The following is a 22,640-nucleotide window of genomic DNA, read 5'->3' on the forward strand; positions in this document are numbered from 1 at the left end:
ATGAACTCAATTTGAGTTTTGTTTCTATAATTACAACAACAACACAATGATGGGAATTTCTTTTACCCTTCAACATCATGAACTAGTCAGATGAGAACTTTGTATTGCATAATACATGATGCCCTGCCTTACATGTGATAGGCTTTACAAAAATATTAGACTAATTGTGAAAGACTACTGTTACAAAATATTCTCATCACTGGCGTGTTTAATTGAGCTCCTGAGAGGCAGTATCAGTAAGACTTAGGGATAAATAACTGGTAGTCCCATTGGTCTCACCAAGAATCCATTGATGTTTCATAAATCCTAGTCAGTACAAATCTAATTGAGTTACCATGCTGAATTAGCTTACATCTAAATGGCATTCATGTCTACAAATGGAATAATTAGAGGCTAGAAAATGGGATGTATGAAGTGCTATCCCAAGTGACAACAGCAAGACATTTGTATTCATTCAATCAACTGCTTTAAAAAAAGCAGATGCAATACTTGATTTGAGGTTGATGACAAGACAGTGTTATTGAGTCTAGCAATGATATTATACAGAGAATGTTAACTGCTTCTTCATATCCATCTATTTATATTTATTCTGAAAGATTCTTCACTTTGATTCTTTCAGATTTTGCTTTAGGATACAAAGTCATTACATGACTACCTTGACTACAGACTCCCTATTTTATATCTAGGGTAATGAAATCAGCTACACTCATTGGTTCTCTTCTTTCCACTACTAGAATTCTAATATGAATAGAAAATAAATCAATAAATAACAGAGCTTCAAAAAGAACTTTCAAAGCTACAAATATTTTTAACCTCAAGTACTGAAGGAGAAGTTTTCAACAGAATAAAGCAAATAGGACTGTTAATTTCGTCACCTTGCTTAGCCACTTTGTTCTGTGCACTAAATTAAATAAGATACTGTTACAGTCACACTGGAGTCTGGTGTCACCCTGCCAGTGATGCCCTGCATCACACACTGACATTTATCAGATGCCACTAGTTGGCTGGTTCAGGCATAGTTAAATACCATCTAGTCTTTTCAGGACAAATATGAAACATGGCCATCTCAAACTGTATATAAAACCTATTAAATTAGGATGAATCTTTGCAATGCTGGATAACAGATTCCTTTAATTCAGAAAGTAGTCTAATTTGCATGCATATTTTATTTATTACACCAATTAAGTTTTGCAAATAGTTTGCAATGAGGTCCCTATGACCTAATAATTCACAATTACTCCTGGGATATCCTGCCCACTTTAGCATGTTTTGAATAATATTGCTATCTCCTTGAGAAAAATAATGCATTTTTTACATGATGAATTTATTAAGAGTGCACACACCTCTTTCTTAACCAATTTTACTCTAGACAGGGTTACTGGAGCTACTTCATAGACCTTTATCATGTTGGTTAATGAATGCTTTTCTTCAGCTTCCTCTCTTTTCACATTCTTGTCCTAAGCTCTTGTGAAAATCCCACACATATACAGCCTAGATGAGCACTCCAGGTGGTAACACAATATAAATGAATAATAACCATTTGAAGCTCCCAGAAAGAGATTCTCTTTCTGCTCTAGCATTAAATAATGGGGAATAGTTGAAAATGGACATTGTGGGGCAAATTTATTGCAGTCTAACCTCCCCAAGACTAGCAAACTTGCTTCAGATTGATACTGTGGAATTTAACTTCTAAAAATCTGCATCAGAAAATATAAAGTTGATAGTTACATGAGTCTATTCAAATAATGACAAGTTACATTGACTTCATTTATAAAAACAAACTACATTTAGATTGCTTTGCTTTAGAGAGCTGCATAAGGAATTTTTATGAGCACAGAGTATGAGAAAGTGCTATATTTTGGTACAGTGCTCAATCAAGCATTGGCATTTCCTTGTACTTCATACATATGGCTTCTTCCCTGAAAGCATTCAGCTAGTAATCTGAATTCATGTATTTCAATTCCATTGCAAATAAACAAAACTCCTCTTTCTAAGAAAGAAAATTTGTAGCTTGCAATGGCAGTTATGGAAGATTATTTATTCACTAAAAAAGAGGGGAAAGAAACCCCAGGCATGTTTTTCAGCGACTTTCACATACAAACTTGGATATCTCACTGTTTTTGGAGAAGGTGATTTCTATGGGAGTATGAATATGCTCAAGAAGGGAGTACCCTGCAAGAGAACTTAATTTTCTTTTTAAACTGTCTATACATAGTGATATGGATCATCAGGGTGTTCCTACATCTCTTTTTAGAAAGTTTACTTGGACACACTCAGATAAAACCCTAATGCTGATATGTCATAGTGGAAAGCCCACCTTCCTGTGTCCTTTCAGTACTTTTGGTACCAGGTGCTTTCCAACACTTGAGAAGAGCACAGAGGCCCCAGGCTCCCTCTGCCCAGCAGCAGAAAGGCTGGAGCTGCCTGCCCCCTGCCCCACTGCCTGGCTGGGCTGAGGGAGCCCCCTGGACACCCCCTTCTCTCTGGTGTGGTGACTCTGCTGTGCACTCTGCTCCAGCACAGCGTGAACACACCCGCTCTGTCCCCGTGCTAAGAGTCCTAAACACCTGTGAGCAATCTCAGCTTCGGTGTCCACAGAGCAGCAGCTTCAGCCAGAGCTCACCCCTCATGGCGGGCGGCAGCTCTCTGCTGAGGGGCTCCCGCCCCTCACTGCTCTCTGATGTGCTGAGCACTCTGCTCCCTGGAGAGCCAGGCCCTGCCTTCACAAGGGGAAACGTCCTTTGGTGCTCCGTGCACACAGAGGGCAACATCTGCAGCTCTTACACTCCAGATCTAGTCAAAAATAGCCAACATCCTTCCCCTGCTGCCTTCCATCACTACTGGCTCATGCCGAGCCCTGTTCCATCCCTTAGCTGATCACCACCTTTTCCTCAGCCAGTCACAAAAGTGCTCTCAGTTCAGTTTACTGGCCCAGCAAAATGGCTTCATTGGCACCTTCGACTTTTTCTGACATCTTTAGATTTAGATACTTTTCTTTGTGTCTGAAGTTCCCCTTGATAAAATGCACCCAGCAATGTCAGCAGTAAAATGAACAATTCCCAATTAAGCAACCACAGGGGATTGTAAAAGTACAGGTTGTACTTTTAATTAATTTTTTTGTTTTAGGTAGCTATTTCCTTATCTCCAGCAAGCAGTTTCTGAAGAGAATGCTGCAAAAGGCCTACATGTGGCCTTGCTTAGAGTGGGACATATCTTAGAGGACAACAAAATGAAGGAATGAGATCTGTATTTTGGTCTACAGAAATTTGTTTTTGAACAAGTGGGACCTGTGTTCATGTGCATGAGAAAATAATCCAAACCTGCAAAAATGTACAGAATAAAAGCCTCTTATGCAGCATAACTTTCAAGTGCCTGGATTCACTGGAGCAATGAGGACTGAAACTGAACCCCTCCCTGGATGAGGGATGTAATGAAAGACCCTACAAAACAAGCTTAAAACAAAGCATGTTTACAATAGTCATAAGTATAATAGGCAATAAGCACAAACTACAAAATATTCCAGCTCTTTGAGGTCTTTCTATTTTAATTCTGTGCAATTTCATTAACCCCCTTGCAAGGAGAGGTGCTTGAAGGAACTCTATAGTATAGGTCATTTTTAGTAGACATTTATATTCCATTGTTAATTGGCGAAGCAAGGAGGAATGAAGCAGCCTGCGAAGTATCCTACAGGGAATAGCTGGCATTGGCAAACAAAATGAGCGAGTAATCTCCCAGATCCGTTTCATTTTCTAAAACCCTTCTACAGCACCACATTCCCAAGTATGAGCGTGAAATGCAACAAATTAGGATTAGTACAGATCATTTTGTGCTGTGCCAACTGTTAAGTGATGAGCAGGGCAAGAGAACCCAACCCCCATTTCTTCTGTGCACCAAGCCAACAGCTGGAGGTGGCAAACACAGGGTAAGACGTCAACGCCAAAAATGCTGTGGCAACCACAAGAAGCCAGAATGGAACATTTGGTTCATGGTGATGGAGGAAGACTTGGTTGGACTACATTTCCCATCATGCACAGTGTAGGAGTATGATTGACAGTTTCAGTAACTTCATTCTCATAAAAACAGTCTTGTGACTCGGCTTCAAGAAAAAAATACTGTGTGAAATTCTTGGTGTTATTTAAAAGGACACAGACTAAATGATTGTTTATCAGTATACAAAATACTGAGTGAAATTTTCACACAGGAGTAGCTGCCTGAATAGTATTAACAGTGCTTTAAACTGTAATGAATTCCCAGTCTAATTCACTATGAGGTTTCAATTTATACCACATTTAGAGTACTCCAGGTTCAAGTAATCACTGCAGTAATTAGCTTACTTCCAGTCCTCCAAAATAAACCCACTAATTTTTGCAATCAGCCTTCATTTGGTTAATCACCAGTTTAATTGATTTAATTAGTTTGATCTGCAAAATTAGTCAAGTGTAAATACTGTTTTGTAAACAGAGTTTAGCTCCAAGCTGTAATGTAGGGAATTCTAATTCAAAGCTAGAGTTAATAATAAAAACCAACACACACATGATTTTTGTTGCAGTATCCAGCAGTATTAAGTCTGCAAGACACAAATTTACACTTTTAATAGATAATGTGATTTTATATTCATGATAAAACTGAGGACATTGTCTCACAGAATTTTATTCCTGACTTATGATTTTTACACTCTAGCAATTAACACTAGAACAGTGTTCTTACTTTCTCTAGGTTAAGAGAGAAAATTTTCTTTTTTAACTTAGCTTTTGGTTTCAAAAGGTGATAAAAGGCATTTATTAATAAGCTAAACCAAAGGAAAATTTGTATATAAGGAGAGCTGCAGTTACTCCTAGACAAACATTTCCAAACATTAAAGAAGACAAAAGAGCAGAAGAAGCAAGCCAAGCTGCCAACATACCAGGCAGAGGCAATGTCTAAAGAAAAATAATGCCCTGAAATTGAAGACATTTAACCTCAAACACTTCAGGACTTTCTCCACTGTCTGATAAATTATCTCCTGACAGCAGTCCATTTTCCTAACTGCAGAGACATTACACTTTCAGAGGAGAAAAAGGAAAGAGGGAAGAAGGAAAGAAAAAACATGCAAAGACCCAGCTACCATTTTTTTTTTCAGGTCTCCTCACTGTATGAAATGGAATGTAACTGACAAAAGATATATTTAAGGAAAAAAATCAACAATAAAAACAAGTTTGTGTTCATTGCAATTTAAATTTTTCTCTCAAAAAATGTCTGAAAATTCACATCAAGTGTTTTCTTTGAAGTAAGTAATTTGTTGTTTCTTTGATTAGCTGCTTGAGGGGGGAAAGCCAGTAACAACAAATCCAAGAGCATCTCATTGGAGCCCTTCAAACTTTAGAAAAGCATTCATCCAGTTCTGGACAAGAGCAAAGCCAGCCAAGAAAGCTGCAGAGATTGCACCCAGCCCTGTGCCTGAGCTCAGTGCCCATCTTCATTCCCCCACTGCATCACTGCTCAGCCCAAATTCCACCCTGGAAAGGCACTGCAAACTCCCAAGGTCTGAACTGAGAATCCAACTGTGAATTCTGGTTTGTACATGTGTGGTTACCACTGGGGGGGTTCACAGTCTCAGGTGGTTTTATCTTCATGATTTGCATTGATCTCATATTTGTCAGTTCTAATTGTCAATCAAACTGACTGAATTAAGTCAACCACTGTGCAGAACACCTATTTATGCACATGATCAAAAGTAGAGCCATGGCACAAAACCTGAGGAGGTTCCCAAACCCCTTCAGTGATGGGTCTCTTCATGAAGACATAACCCTGCCCAGCCCTGGCCCAAGCCCTGAGCAAGCCCAGCCTGTGTAAGCTCCTCAGTCTCTCTGCAGGACATCCATGTGAATAAGGAACATTTGCTGCATGAAAACGAAACCTCTAATCACCAAGCCCTTGAAGAACAGCACCCTGTGGGATAGATTACAATATTTTAGCAAGTTCATTTCATTTGGTGTTTCCACCAGTGCTGCTTTATCAGCGATACAAACTGCACATGGAGTACTCATTACACCACACTGGAGAGAGCAGGGATCTTGTAAATATGCATTAAACTGGGTTACATTTTCCTCCCCTGCACACTGTGTCTGAGCTATGACACAAACTTATGTCCTTGAGAGCAGGAGCTGGGGCATATTCCTGGCACACTGCCACTGTCAGTGAAATATGTCCTTTTTACAGATGTTCCTTGTACTATTGGGAGCAAAGTGCTCATCCACATGCACAAAGACATACCTAGGTAGACAGAAGGTATGAACAAGAAAAAAATTTATGTCTATATATTCCATGAAAAGTGGGTTTCAACAAACTCTGTTTGGAGAGTACTACCTGTGGACAACTCCCATTTTCTGGAACACAAATCAAAGACAAAAACCACACAAATTTCACAGGTGGGTGTAGAAATGTGCATCACTGGGTTTAACCAAACGCAAAGCAGAATTAAAACTTATTAGCTTAGTTGACGTATAAAACTCATTAACTAGTTTTACAAATAAACTCCAATTTGTCCCTTCACATCCTGTTGAAAGATGTCATATGGAAATGTCTAGAAATTTCCAGAGTTTCTGAAGACAATTCCTGCTGAAAATACAGCACATTTCCCTTTGTTTTGAGAAGTGAAAGGTGTCCCCAGATTGTTCAGATATGATAAGAGCTGCTTGATGAATGAGCTGGACAAGAACTTCAGAGTGCACAATGATCTGACATCAAAGAACCCTGCAGGTAGGACAGCTTTATTACTTTATGAGACTTTAAAAAAGATTTTAGCTTTTGCATACCTATAAAAAGAACATTTAAAGTTTAGAGGATGGGAATCTGTTTAATTACAGAGTCCTGTGTCCACAATCACCAGGGCTGGATCTCTGCACTGACATTTTGGGAAGATCTCCATCTCCACAGTTCTGTCAAAGTTGCCAGAATATATGAGACAATGTTTAGACCAGATTCCTGCTCTGTTTTATGCTTTCTAAGAAAAATCCTGCATATGTCTGGAGGGGTGTGGATGCGTGATATGTAGTCCAGAATAAACACTGCTAGTGCAAATCCCTGACATCAATATTCTTTAAAAATTCAGTTCAGTAGAACAAATATATTAATATTGGCTTAATAACATGTTCTGTGTAGAGACAAAGCTGTTGCTTCAGTAGTTACATACCCTAAGAGCCTTTGTCATTGAACTTTATCACTGAACTTGGGCTCCAAAATCCTATATATACCCTGGCCATATCAACCATATTTTAACCTAACTGCAATTTATTTTATTTGCATAGCAAGTCCTTTTAGCTTTGCTCTCACAAGAGGAAGAAATTAAGGGCTTGAAATACATTCTGTATTCTTATTTATATGTGTTAGTCATGTTTTGCACCAACTGATGGATTTTTTAATTTGCAAGATTTCTTAGGCAAGAGTAACTCTGAAACAACAATGAATGGATAATGAGCACACTTGCAATATTTGATTTAATGCATTTGGCCAGGGTGAGCCTATTTGGGTTTGTTTCCTTCAACCATATGTTAGTAAAGTTTCATTAAAATGAAAAAGGATCGCACATGTTCCTGCAAAGAATCCTGCATATTCTTCAGCAGGTTTCAGGCCAGGTAATTTCTTGTTTTGAAGGAGCAAACAAGCCTCTACAGTAACTTTAAAACTTATTTGAATTTTAACATTCACATCAACTTATGTTACTGATCATGAATGCTAAGAACTGATTAAGACTGGTCCATAAATATAACACTTATAAAGGAAAAACAGAGCTACACGCAGGAAGCAATTCTTGTCGGAGGCACAACAGAGATTTCCCCTCACCACGCCAGTTCTGGTTTCCCTTTTCCTCATGGCCTGTGACTTGTGACCCTGAAACGAGAGCACAGTGCAGAAAGCATCAGCATTACAGGCCACATGCATCAAGGAATAAAAGACAGTTACTTCATCAACTTTCCAGGAGCTCTCAGAATTTCTAGCAGCAGATTTTAGGTGACTTTGAGCACAACACGGTCCCAAGACAAATGCTTAATGACCACTCAGGAATATGCCCGGTCTCAGATACACACCCGCGTTTCAGCCTTAATTCTAAAAGGAAGTTACTCATCCTCTACCTCCGATCAAGGCCTCAGAATTCTCTCAGAATAGATGTCTCCTCGGCGCTGAGGGCTGTGTCCACGCAAACATTCCCTGCTGGCTGTGAGCGCTCCCCCGTGCCCGGTGCCCAGCCGCCGGCTCCAGGGGCTCGCAGGCTGCAGCTCCTGACTGCAGGCGCCCCGAGCCCCCCTGCCAGCGAGCCCGGCGTCCCACGGGGGCACCCCGGAACGGGGATCACACACCAGGGCCCTCTGCTTTCTGTCCCCTCAGCGCCGTCCCCAAACAGACACTGCTCCAAGTCATCGCGCTGCTTAACTGCATGGCTTCAGGGTGGAGAAAAGCTAAAACCCACCCCAGCCTAAAATGGGTGGCAAGAATAGAGCAAAAAAGCTTTTACAAACCTCCTGGAATTTGTTTTGAATGCTAATTAAGACCACCTTTGTCTTCTGAATGCCTATGAGGTCACACCCCCACATTAATTTTCACAAATGCTGACAATTACTTGCAAATGCAATTAGCAGCCCCTTGAGCACCCTGAGCATCAGGTGACAGTCCTTATCTTTGAGACACCGACAAGGCAGCAGGAACCTGCACAGAACTTTTCCATGGCATATAAACAAGTTTGTAAACCAGTGACCAACACCTCAGTTTTTATAATCTATAACATCCCTACAGTCATGCCTTATTTTCCTAATTTATTCCTTTAAATTATACATCATCTTCCAGGGATCGGTTTCTGCAGCTCTCGGATTGTTAATTTGCCCTGCAGCACGTGGCTGCAGCCGGTACTGTAACAGCCGAAAGGAACTGAGAAAGCTTCTGAGGATACTGGGTGATACTTTGTATTTCAGACTTCAGTAGGAACTCACTGGTTTTAATGATGAATCCATTCCTGAGCCTCTCCCCTCAGGACTTTTTAATAAGTAGGTGATATCACATGACTGCCATCATCTTCAAATAGGAGTCATTATGCTGAGACCAATAAGCCACAAGGAGCAAATACTGATATTTCTAAGATTATTAATGGAAATCAAGGCCTGAAAATTGCAAGAGTCAGGGAGACACTTGTAGGAATAATGTAATCCCAATTAACAGCAACAGGTTTGTATAACTATATCTGAAGATAGCAAATGTCACCCATAAAGGAAAACGTTGTCAGAATAAATTGTTAAAGTAATGAGAATAAATGAAGACATAAAATCTGCCTGGAGGTTGGCACTTCACCTATTCCCCCACCTTCTGTCTGCACCATACAGTGCAAGTCAGCTGAGCAGAGAAAGAGTTAATAAGTCCTCTTCATGCAGTTCTGTGCTTTCCTATGATGTTTATTTGGCTATATTCTACTTGCCTTAAGAAATTATGTTTTCATAAACATAAACCAGTGCCTTTCTTGAAGCATATCAGCATTTGAAGGCATAGCCACAACTCGAACCCTGGGCTGAAAGCACAGATTTGGAAAACATTGACCTGTCTTCAGAAGGAACAGCCTAATCTGCCACACATCCGTGTGTAGGCACACAGCACATTGGCTGCCCCTGACAGAAGCTGCTGAGGCATTTCACGGCGTTTGACCCTTCCCATCAATCCCTCATCCTCCTGCAACAGGGTGCCAGGATAATTTGGCAGATGGTCTCACCCAGTTCCCCCAAGAGCTGAAGCTCTACATCCCTGCAAGCCCTGCTGAGGTGTGTGCAGGCCCAGATACCAAAAGTGCTGTTGTACTGACCCCTGCTCCATCTGAATGCTCCCGGGGCTGGGTGCCTCTGCTGCTCCTGCTGCTGCCTCACCTTCTGCAGCCTTTTTGGTCACTGAAGTCTTCACAGTCTCTGGGAAGTTTTGCCCATTTAAAACTATAGCTTCACAGTCTCTCCAGTGAAGCAGCTATGTCAAATAAATGTTTTACAAACGGTGGTGTTCATCTGATGCTGAGGAACCACAACCACTCCAAACGCTAAACTCCAGTCAACCTTCATAATGCCTTCTCTTTTTTTTTTCTTGGCGGCATTGCACACCCCTATGTAGCTACTGTGAATATTCAAATACTGTAATTGGAAATGATTTACTTTGTTTTGAATTAACTAAAAATCCATTGTTAAGCACAAATACTGCTTCACTAAATCATCAAGCTTTTAATAGGTCCACATGAGCAGGTTACTGAGCGTGTTAGGATTTATAATACTCCTGGGGAGCTGACCACTGTATTATGCTTCCTGCTGCTAGGTAATATGCATGACACATTTCTGGACACTAATTCATTTATTTAATAGTAGCAGTATGCAAAAACAGAGTTCAAAATGAGGCTGACAAAGAAGGTATAAAAGTTTTATTAATCCATAGCTAATCAAAGGCCAGAGGAAAGCATATAATGGTGGCATTTACAGACCATATCGAATGTGAATAAATTAAATTTTTGTTTCCTAAAATCTTACTAATAGGATGTATTCAGCTTGAAACATTTATACTTTTAATTACAGTGGCAGCCAATTTAGAATAGGTATCTGGTTGTACTGCACTTAAAACTTTGCATCAAGGATCTCCACAAATCCCCTCATCAGCTATTCTTTGAATCCGATTTGTTACTGTGTGCGCTGTGTCCATGCTCAGAAATAATAACATTATTTACTTTCCCATTTAATTATACAGTGACAGATTACTTGTAGGGGGAAAGGTCACTGAGGCAAAGTATTGTCTTCCTGTGAGAGAAATCCTCCTGAAAGACTCAGCATCATGCACGTACAATATAACATTGCACATCTATCCTTCATATGTTTCTATACAAGAATAAATCGATAGAACTACTCAGATGGAAACAGTCATTGCTTCAGGCAAAAGTTTTCATAGGATCATAACCTCATTTCCAAAAAGTTATCAAACACTCAGATTCCACTGCAGATTTTGTTTGAAAAAATATCTAATCGTCGTTTACTAATAAACATAAATATTAGATGACTCATAAATAGAAAGAAAATAAAAAGAAAATTAGTAGAATAATGAGATCGTACTAATTTGATCTGTGTTCTGAGATACCCTTAAAATTTTAACTACTTTGATCCAAACCTTTCAGAAAGCAATCCAGGGAGACAATGCTCCAATCAATAAATAAGGGGAAGCACAATGCTTGTATGGAATATTTTAGATATCAGGATGAATTTCGCTAACATTGTCATTACTTCCTGTTCTGCCCCACCATTTGGAGCTGGGAAGATAAGATATTTTTCTGGAAATACAAAATTATCATCATTAGTTTCCTTCAGAAGCAAGTGAACATGTGAAATTTGTAGTTCCATGTATTTCCATGATGAGCCCTTAGCCAGCCAAGAGCTCTGGCATTTCCCAAACACAGCAATTCTATGCAAATGGGGGTGACTGTCAGCTGCTTAAGTGAAGGCACATCCTTCAGAGCTGTGCTGAATCACACACTGAGGTTTTGCCACACACACAGAAACTTTTTGCAGAGCTGGAAACAGAACTCGCAGTCTATTGACTGCCAGCTCAATATTTTAACTGTGGCTCTCCTGTAAGAATGAGCTAAAGCTTTCCCAGAGAAGTAAAACTCTACAGAATTCAGGCATTAGATTTTAGTGTCTAATAAGGATCACTTTGTAAAAATCTTTACTCTCATCTTAAATGAGGTATGCTTGCTGTCAACTGAAGTTCGGCCTTTATTTCTTATCAGATTTCTTTTTTAAAGTTAATTAATCATTATTTGTGCCACCAGCTAAGCACACATCTCTTGATAAAAGCTGAAGGCTAGGAGAGGCTATTTTCATTTTAAATTTTGGGGGCAAAGTAAAACTGGGCTAAGACAGCAATCTTAGTGTTCACGTTATGAACACTGTTGGCTTGCATTCAGAGCAGCAGGCTGGGACTGAGCAGCAGCCGTCGCTGCAGGCAGTGCCAGGGAAAGCTCAGCAGAATTCACAATGGATTTGTCCAACATCCACATGCAACAGCAGAGAACGTTTGAGAGATCAAGTTATCACTGCCTTAAATCCCCAGCCATGTTAGCATACACTTCATAAACCAACTGGACAAGCAGACAACATGGAAAACCTAAAGGTTAAGTACACATTATTGACCTCAAGGGTGCTGCGTTCTACAGATCGTTAAATAAGTTGTGCCTTCCTCTTTCAGCCAGTCAGACTGAAAAGTGCCCTGGGAACATTATTTAATTCTTAGATGTTCTACCTACATTTGTATGACACAAAATCAATACCCTTCCCCTAACCTCACTTGCTGAGATTATTCTCAGCTATTAGCTGCTGTTTAAACCACAATGAATCCATCCTTTGCAGGCCCGTGTGTGTGTGTGTGTGTGTGTGTGTGTGTGTGTGTGTGTGTGTGTGTGGCCATTCCTACATTTTAATGGCAAATTGACACAGATTGGGATCTCCCCTTCCCTGCAGCAGGTACAGCCTTCTCAACATGTGACATAGAGCACCGGTTGGAACAATGCATTTTTTTTGTTTATTGCTTTGCAGAGGCAACTCTGCTTTTTATGTGGGAGGGATCCCAGTCCCTGAGGCCGTGCCAGTGGCACACAGCTCCCAACAGGTGCCCTGTCCCTGCTTACTGCACTACTCCGCTCTCTCTCATGGAATTCTAAACTTGGGTCGAGACTTCTGCCATAGGATGGTCCTGACACCCCTAAGCTGTTTTTAAGATTCACCAAAAAAAAATCCTAAAAGCCACTGAATAGTGATCTAAGAGTGGTTATAAGTGTCACTCAGTGATCTGTGGCCATTTATACAGATACTCTATCAGCATTGACTGCAAGATAAGTAATTTTATTGGTCTACTCAAAAAGATTGCACTTCAAATGAAGTTTTATTATTTTATATTAAAAGGCATTACTTTGCTCAGCTCCAGCCACAGTGACACCTCTGCTAAGTGTCAGGTATAATTTTATATTTCCAAATGAAAATAGTTTCTTATGGCTACTGAGAGATTCCTGCCTTTACTTGGTGTTAGATACAGTGCTCCAGATACACTCTCCCAGGTCATGTTTTGTTACAAGAACTGTGCAACTGAATTGCTTTGCAACGTAGAAATCAATTAGTCTACATCTGTTATTATGAAGTAAAATCAGTGTTTGTACTTGATCTCCTATGTTTCAGTATCACATACCAGGAATAACCACTGGAACCAAGTTACTGAATACAGTTCTCAAATTACGAATATTACACTTCAAATGCACTTCAATAAATGAAGCAAGTCAAATGCAGAGACATTTGTAAAATATGACTCAGTTGAGGTGTCAGGTGTGTACACACACAAGCAACAGAGTGTCCCTGAAGGGTCCCCTCCTTTGATCTTCTAAGGGGAAGATAAGGTCCTCCCCACAGGTTCTGTGGGTGCATTTCTAAGGCTTGGGAGAGCACATCCAGAATCCTAGGCTTGTTTCTGTTGGTGATGGTATCACTGCTAACAGAAGCTTCAATCGTGAAAATGCCATTTCACTGGATATTTATTTCTCATAGTAGTCATAAACTTTCAAAAGTGCACTGTGTCACCCTGCCAAGAAAATGCAGCCTTCCCTAAGGACTTCAGCACCTGAATAGAGACATGACAAAATGACAAAACAGAGGAAGTGAAGTGCAAAATGAAAGATATAAATACAAGATTTTCAGTTCTCTTAAAGGAATTATGTTGGTCTGGTTTTCACATCCATTTCTGCTGTTGCTTCTGTCTAGATAAGCATGGAGAGGGGCTGTACCCTTTGATGTCACATCAGTCGATCCGTGGACATTATATCAAAGTACAGAGATACTTGTACGCACCTATGTACATATTTATATACCCACAAGTGCATATAATGATATTTCCAGGAACTCGGTAAATGGCTTTTCTATCTAGATTGCTCAATACTTTCGGCTTTAGAGGACATCTGTGACCTCACTTTTGAAAAGCTCTCACACCTCCATTGTGTGTAGAAGGCCTTTGATAAGCAGCCCTGCAGGTGGTGAAGTGCCCTTCCTTTGTCTCAGGAAATCCCATTCAGTTTTGGCAGGGAGATAAAGAGGAGCATCATGGTTTCCCCTTTCTCGCTGGCTCTGCAAAAACAGTTTGGCAGCTTGCTCGAGCTCCTGGAGCTCCCAACACGGGTTTGTTTCCCATCCGCCAAGGGAGCTGCAGCAGCCGATGCCGCAGCTGAACGGAGCAAAGCAGGGAGCAAACACCGCTCCCTTACCGAGGTCACAGAGAAAGGCAGCAGCGTCCTCAGCTTGTTGGGGAGAGGAAAGAAGACAAGCAGAGAAAGTCCTGGTCCCACCAATTCACTTCCCCAAGCATCCTCGCTCTTCCACTTCCCCTCACTCCTCTCTGTCCCCCCTGCATTCTCCTTTCTGCCTTCCCTGGGCTCAGCTGCCCCGGCAGGAAGGGTTTGCTGTGTCCAGTTACACTCTGAGTGAGGGTACCACAGGCAGAGAAAGTTCTGTTCAGCCCCATGCCCATCGCATTCGCTGGAAAATGACCAAGATTTCCAGATCGCTTCCAGATTTATTGTGCAAGAATTCCAACCAGGCTGCCAATCCCAGAAAACAAAATAAAATTAAAAGGTCACCTTGGGGAAGTCAAAGAAAGTGGTGACACAGGCAAGAAAATCCAGAGGCACAACGCTGCTAGCTGGGCATCCTTGGAGAACACCTCTGCACAGCTGCAGGCCAGGTCAGGAGTCCTCAGCTCTCTGTTGCCAAAAAACAACTGTGAAACCCCAAGACAGTAATAATAACAAAGTTTCTTTTCCTACTGTGTTGGCCAGTTCATATGGAATATAAAAGACAACTATTGTTTTGCTAGTCTGAAAACTCAAGGTGTGCAGATCTATACAACAAATTTAAAGGAATTGCTACTGTCCAAGTGAATATCAATTCAGTTTCACACGATTTTACCTTTTATTGTGGCTTATTTACTTGCATTTTAATAGGGAAATCTTTTAAAGCAGCTTAATTGCAAAGTTAAGCCCAGAAAAGCTGCCTTGACATCTCTAATTCAGCCCCTTGTGACTACACACCACAATGTAAAGAAAGAGAGAACTGCAGAAATCACTATGATATGACTGCATTTCAGTGCTGAAGCTTTGATTTCAGAAGATATAACATCAGTGACAACAAAGCAAAGCTAAAATCCTTTTCTCAGGCTAACTGCAAACACACCTTGTGTGCCCACAAACATCTGACCCACTTTGTCAGAGCTGCTTCAATTAGAGCTGGAACTCGAGGAGCATCCCTGGTGTCGCAGGCAGGGCTGGGGCACAGCAGCCCCACAGCTGGGCGCAGGGGCTCACCCTGCCCTGCTGGCAGCCCCTGGGGAGAGGCCTTTGCCTGTGCATGCAGGAGGAGCATCACTCATTTTAACACACTTCTACGGTTTGAGCTCTGTGCTGTGGCAAGCTTTACTGACTGAGGATAAAGAACTGTAGATTATCAACTGGGTTTTGTCTTATTTCAGCCACTACCTGTACAGATACTTAAATTTATCTTCTTATTTGACTCCACGGACTTAACTTCAGGCACCTTTCTAACAGCCTTTTAGCAAAGATTTTTGTCGTTTTTGAATGGGAGGCTTGGAGAAAAATTATTTTCCCTCACAAATAAATGTTACAGTTTAATGATAATGAAGCATTTCTAGGGAAATATCCACAGTATTGCAGCTGATGCACCATTAACACCACAAAACAACAGAAAACAAGTATTAATCCATACCTCAACTTCAAAAGGACTTTGAATTGGGCAGCCCATGACATTCTATAGAAACACTACCTCATTTTTCTTCATACTCCATCAAGTGGCAAGAAATTAGGCAGAAGACTGTGAAACAATTGCACACCTATCACAAAGTGAATGTGGGCAAATACCAGGTGATTTTGTGCCCTGTATATTCTTATCTAAACATGATCAATGATGTTATTTTTGCTCATATACCTTAAAAGCATAGGGACACCAGCTTTGTGAAAGAAGGGTTCACAATAAAGGAATCTGCTCCCTTCTCACCATTTCCACCACTCACCTCACTTTGTTCCTCATTGAAACCCATGTCCTGCTCCCCTTGTGGTACCTCCAAACCACTCAGAGATCTGCTTAACTTCACCTCCCCACGCTCCATTCTCATCTCTCAGACCATAATAACTTCTGGCCAAGTCTCTCACAGAAACCTGCTAAAACACTTGTATGTCTCTCTTCTCAGTTCATCTTCTCCTTTTCTTAATGGCTACTCATGGATATTCCTGACCTTCCAAATAATCTGCTTTTTTGTTCTTCTTACCACCACTATAATCAGCTGGCTCTTGTCTCTGTCCCATCAGAACCTGGGGCTGCTGCCTGCAGAGGCCAACAGCAAAGCCTACAAGGATTTCCCACCGAGTTCAGAGACACTGCTTAGGAGGTCAGGTGCTCTTTCACACAACAAGAAAAAACTCAACCTCAGTTTTGGAAAAAAAAGTCAATAAAAATGCACCAGGAAACATCTGGATGAAAAACATTCCCTAAAGCAATAGTACTAAATAGAAAATGTTATTATCCAGATATGGCCTTCTTGAGGCATCCTTCCCTTTCTGGGCAAATTCCATGGAAGTCTAAGCTCAGCAAGGTCACTGAAATGATTTGCCTGGCTCCTGTAAGAGGGTCAGTGAAGCAGCAACTGTTCCATGATGCTAGATTGAAATGTGTGCCTGCAACACCACACCTGGATGATTCAGAGACCTGCAATGCACGAATCCCCACAAAGATCCGTCCTTAAGCACAACTTCTAAATTGTAATTTTATACCAGCTCTTTGTCACCTGTTTTCTCTTTGCACTGAAATTTCTCCCCCTCAACTGTGAGCAGTGAATCTTCCTTTAGAACATAGCAATATTTATTGACTGTATTCTTTGTTCACATCTGTCAGACATGGGAAGTCACCACTGCTTTACAAGACTATCAGTTTTAAGTAATGCCATTCATCACAAAATGGAATAGTGTGAGCAACATTTCCTCAACTGCAATGAATTATACAAGGGTCAGCAAGCTGGAGTCGCGCTTGGCAACACAAACATTGGCCTCAGGTAGCAAACCCATCTTTGCAGCTGTTCCCATCCATATGGGTTCAATGAACTGCAGAGAGTACAGGCCTTTGCTTATTGAGAGTATCTGCTGCAACTATTTCATCTAACCAGCATCATAAAACAACTCTGAAGTAAGGTGAATGCTATTCATCTAAAGCTTGTCTGGTAGCCAACTGCTGACAGAGGGGGAAATAGAGATGGCAAAGCAGCAGAAATGGTCCTGGGTTTCAAAATACAGAGATTAAAACCACAAGAAATTAAAACAATGCACCTGTAGTTCACAGGCATCTGGTCACCCCAACAGTGCTCATGTTCCTGACAGAATTTCCAGGATCCCTCAGTGCATTTCCTCACCAGCATAACGCCCTTTTAATGGACATGCTGTCAAGCAGATTTGTTTGGCAGCCACACAATTAGCCTTATTTTGCTCTAAAACAGAAGATTTTGTTTTTATACATGGCTTTGCAAGTAAGATTATTCTGTGATTAAACACAGACATTTTCCCAGAAGCCTCATCACTTGTACACAGCACACTCAAGGCTGGTGTCCCCAATGGTGTCTGTCTGCCTTCTGAATGCCCCAGCATTCACTAAGATTTTACTTCTAATAATGGATCCTGCAATAAGTTCATTTTTCTAGAAGAGACTATTAACACCAGATCACTTTCCTCAGCTTTGTTTCCCTCTTCACTTCCATCAGTATAATCAGATCCTTAGCTGTTTTCTATTTAAAACTGTGACTGTGTGAACAATTGACCAAGAATGCCAGAAGTCTTTATTGAATTGGCAACCATTAATTGCAAAAATACTACAAAGCTGTCTCAGACTAAAAAAGGAACAGATTCGAAAGACAAGGCTTTTAACAGAATTTGCTTCTATATGCAAGAAGACTAAAGATGCTTGAGTTTTCTTTTCTAATGACATTCAACCTAATAAAATTAATTACAAGTTAAGCACTCCCAAAAAAAGAAAAAAAGATTGTAATAGAAATATCAAAGCCTTAAATGTCAGTTATTAACAGCAATAATTTTTGAGTAACACCATTGACTCCCTTTGCTTAGCCCAAAGCTGTAGCATTTTGCACTGTTCACTCAAAACACCAGGATCTTTGAGAGGAACTGTCTCTCTAGCTCAGGGCTAGGCTAAGACTGCAGGCAAGTACCCCATCTGAGGGATAACAGCCCCATAAATTGTCTCATTATTAGACAAAATAAGCAAATCCCCTCAAATATGGATCTAGTGTACTGATGGGTTGTAGAAGAAAATTATGATATTAAAGGACGCCTTCATGACCACATGTGTATAAAATTTCACTCTTTTAGATGTTTCCTGAGATGAATTAAATTATGTAAATATATGTTAACAATAATTCATAATATTTTAATAAAATCTTTTTATTTCTCTTGGCTTCTTAGAAGTGCAGTCCCAGGTGTCCTTAGGGTGGTGGGTGTTTTGTTCTTACACTTTAAGGACACACAAGGTTATACACTTCATAAGCAAGGAAGCACAACTATTGATATATAATGCAGATAATGATGCTGGGCATCCTTTGTCTGGTATCATTCCTAGTTTTTGCTGGGAGCACTGTTCATCAACAAAGTGACTTGGTATCAAGAAAGGGGATTCACATTTTTCAAGTTTTCTGCCAGATAGCTATTCTGGGAAAGAAAAAAGTATTTTGATTTTCTTTTTTTTCCCCTCTAGTAGAAGATTAAACAGTGAAGGTGTCTTTACTGTTGACAGATTTTGTATTTGTAAATGCAATCAGATCTACCTAAGACTCCTGCCTCAAGTGAACTTTCTCACTGCAAAGTACATCCCCAGAGACATTGCTCTCCACATGGTCCCCTGCTTGTTCAGGCTGTGAAAGTTCATCAAGTTTAAGGTGACCCTTTCTTTAAAATAAAAAAAATAATAATTTAAAAAATTGTAACTAAGTAGCTGCATAGGAGTTATATGAGAGATATTTTTCAGTGCTGCCAGTTTCATCATCATCAGGATTCTGGCACAGGTGGGAGGTGATCCTGTGTCCTGGAATGCAAAAAGTTTCCCCACAGCAAAGCAGCTCAAAGCAGCCCATCAGTGCCACAACTCCCTGGAGCCCCAGGGCTGAGCAGAGCCATGACCCCACTCACAGGAGATGCCACCTTGAAATCAGATTTCCTTTGGGTACTTTCCCTGTGCCATGTGCAGAGCTGGCTGCTCCCTCTGCTCCTGCTCTGCTGTCCCTGATGGTGTCTCTGACAGGCAGGGAGAGGGACAGAACAGCAGACACCAGGACACAAAAGTGGCATTTCCATGGTCACCGAGGTTAAGAGCTTGAACACCAACGGTGTCACAGCACACATCACTTTCAGTTCCTTGTTTCCACAGCCCTTGACTGGAAGCAGGTAATTAAAACTGAGTCTTTGACAGGTTCTGTCCAATCATCTGAATTTAGAGATATGGAGCAAGCATCAGAAATAGCCTGTATTTTCAGTTTTTCTTTCATCCCATTCATTGCATCATTAGAACTCAACAGGAAATATCTGGAAATTATTTTTCTATTTAGATCCATATCTGGTCTTTGGGAAAGGGAAACAGACAAACTTTTTTCCCTTCCTTTAAACACTGTAGACATTTAAGGACTTCTGTACGGCTAATGCTTTCAGCTTCAGAGGGTGTTGACTTTACTGAGCACTCCTATTTCATTCTTTCCTGTCTTTCTATTAAGCAACTGTCTCAAAACAGTAACATCTGCAGTAATCATTAAAAAAAAGCCCCAAACAAATCAGCAAACTTCTAAATATGTCTTCTTATACTTTTGTAAAACGTGCTTATTACAACTGCTACATCCATATAGTTGGCTTACAAAATTCCCATAAATTAACATTCAATGTGCTGTTCCTGTGGGATCTGCACAGCAGGATCAGGGTCTGGATCTGCAGCACATTCACTGAAACACATCCAGATCACAGAACACGCACACGGGTCCTCGAACCACACCCTGTGCCACAAACTTCCAGCCCATTTGAGACTCATCTTGTGCAAGTGCTGCAGCAGCAGAGCTGGAGACCTGACCCTGAGCATCAACTTCCCCTGAGGCTGAACTCCAGGCTCCATGAGTCAAACAGTCAGGGAATTCATCCCAAGCCCCTTTTTCCTCACCCCAGCTGCCCTGTGCCCAGCTCCTTTCAGTAAAGGGGTGCCAGTCAGCAGAGCTCTCTGCCAGCACAGTGTGTGGGAGCACTGAACACAGCTGAACCCAGTTTATCCCAGTGCAAACCCTCCACACGAACCAGCCACAAATCACCCAGGGAGCCTCTGCACCCTGAAAGGGACCAGACACACACCAAGCCTGCCTACACCCACAAATACTGACAGGCCTAAAAGCAGCATTAGAGCGGCAAGTTTCATTGCTTAAAGCACTCAGGATCATCTGCAATATTAGAAAACAATATAATTTTCTCATTTTTTCAAACTCTTTGGACCACTTGGCACAGGACTGGTTTAGACAAACTGACTCTTCCTCAACATGACAACTTCCCAAAGCTAATGCAATGAGCAATATTATTTTCCAAGTGTTGACAAGCTGATGTGCTGAGTACAGAAATATAAAAAGAACCCATAATTTACAGGGGAATTATTTTGGGACTAAAACCAGCTACATTCTCCATTGATACCACAGAGTCCAATTAAGTTACAACCCCCACCTACAAATCTTGTCCTACCACAGTCTTCAGATCTGTACAGCTACAGCCAAACTTATTGTTTCTGACTACCTTTTTATTATTTTTCTCTTACTGCAGAAAGAGGAAGCTCCTAAGAAATGTGAAAATGTGTCACAGCAGATATTGCAGTTGAGACAGCCACAACACAGAGAGTATCCCCACACAATTTCAGCAGGCTTTAAGCACTCACCCATACACAGTAACACCACACCTCATCAGAGGGCCTCAGGCATCTGCCCACACAGAGTAACACCTCACCCCTGCAGAAGGCTGCCAGCATCTGCTCCTCTTGTTCTCCAGCCCAGCCTCTTACCCCCCTGATGTTGATGCACTGCCCTGTGTGCCCTCTGCTCCCTGTGGTGGTTGTCAGTGCCCCTGGGCACTCCCTGGCTCATTGCTGCCAGTGCTGCTCACAGCTGTGCCCATGGGGATGAGCTGCAGCCCCACTCCCAGTCACCACAACCTGTGTGCCTACAACAATGCACAAAGAGCATTTAAAAACTTAACTCCGTTTAGGACAGTATTTACCAAATGTTTTCACCTTCAGCATTAAATTTAAGCATGTGTTTGCCAGTCATTGAACAGATGAACTGGATAAGCCCAATTCAAGTTCCTTTAGTGACTTAGGACTCAAGACAGATAGGCTTTAGCAGATTTACATTACTTTTGATCCCTTGACTTTTAGGGCTACACAAACTTGTGTCAGAACATGACAGTGGTGGCAGCTCCAGCCCCTTGGCTGGATGAACCAGCCATGTGCTGAGGAAAGGCCTTGCACCTTCCCAGGGAACAGGACACAGGACAGAAGGTGGATTGTTGGGCTGAAGGGCTGAAGAGGAGGATACACAGCTTTTCATGTGCCATGAAATCCACACCAAACATGACAGTCTACAGAGTGGCTCTGGAAGACTGCAGACTCTTCAGCCCACTCAGCTGATTGACTCCTGCTGCTCAGGGCCCTTGGGGCTGAACTGGGGATACAAAGAGAATTTAAGAGTCCAGAATTCTGGCCACTGAACAACCCCAGTGGTCACAAAGCTTTGCAGAGAGCAACCCCTAAATGACTGATTCCACACTCACAAATAAATAATCCTCACTCTAAACCTGACCATAGAGAAAATACACTTGATTAACATAATTCCCTAATATCAGACCAGACATAATTAAGTCAATTAATTTTAGTGTTGCTATATGTTAATACATCCCAAGGTCCCTTCTCCTCTGCCTGTTTACTCTGTCCTCCTCTCTTTAGCTAGAGGTTCTCATGATAAAGCACTTTTCATTCTAACAAGGTCTCTCTTTAGAATAGCATCCTTAAATTATTTAAATACTCATCTGGTAAACAACACAGTATTTTTAGCAATAAAGTAAAAATCATGTTGCTTTCTGAACCAATCCCAAGGGAAATGTTGGATTATACAAACTGGTTTATTTCTTAGTCGATAGAAAGTGTGCTCAAGGAACTCTAAGCATCAGAGTATGATTAAAACCAAACTGTTAAATTTCTAATTTTGTGAGAAAAGAAATGCCTACAAAAGCCCCCTGCAGTAACTGTTACACACACACAAAGTGATGAGAAACACAGAATGTTCTTGCCAAAAATAAGGACCATAGCTTTTGGATCTGCAGAATATTCCTTTACATTCTGCAGAATAAGAGAGAAAAAAGCCTAACCCCTTATAAAAGTAACCAAGGACCTTTCCCATTTTTACCAGTGTTACCAAGGCAAAAACAGCCACTGCTCAGCTGCCACATACCTGCCACAGCTCCGGAGTAGGATGCACCTCTGGAGGTT

General features: G+C 41.2%; 1 long non-coding RNA gene across 1 annotated transcript in view; it reads right to left on the reverse strand.

Moving 5' to 3' along the window:
* LOC134425488 (uncharacterized) overlaps positions 1-22,640 on the reverse strand; it is a 107,536-nt gene that overhangs the window by 71,565 nt on the left and 13,331 nt on the right. The window contains exon 2 of the long non-coding RNA XR_010029694.1: positions 7,822-7,869. This is a non-coding gene — a long non-coding RNA (uncharacterized LOC134425488). The remainder of the gene's footprint in view (positions 1-7,821; positions 7,870-22,640) is intronic.

The sequence above is a fragment of the Melospiza melodia genome, chromosome 15 (genome assembly GCF_035770615.1).
Source record: "Melospiza melodia melodia isolate bMelMel2 chromosome 15, bMelMel2.pri, whole genome shotgun sequence".
NCBI lineage: Eukaryota > Metazoa > Chordata > Aves > Passeriformes > Passerellidae > Melospiza > Melospiza melodia.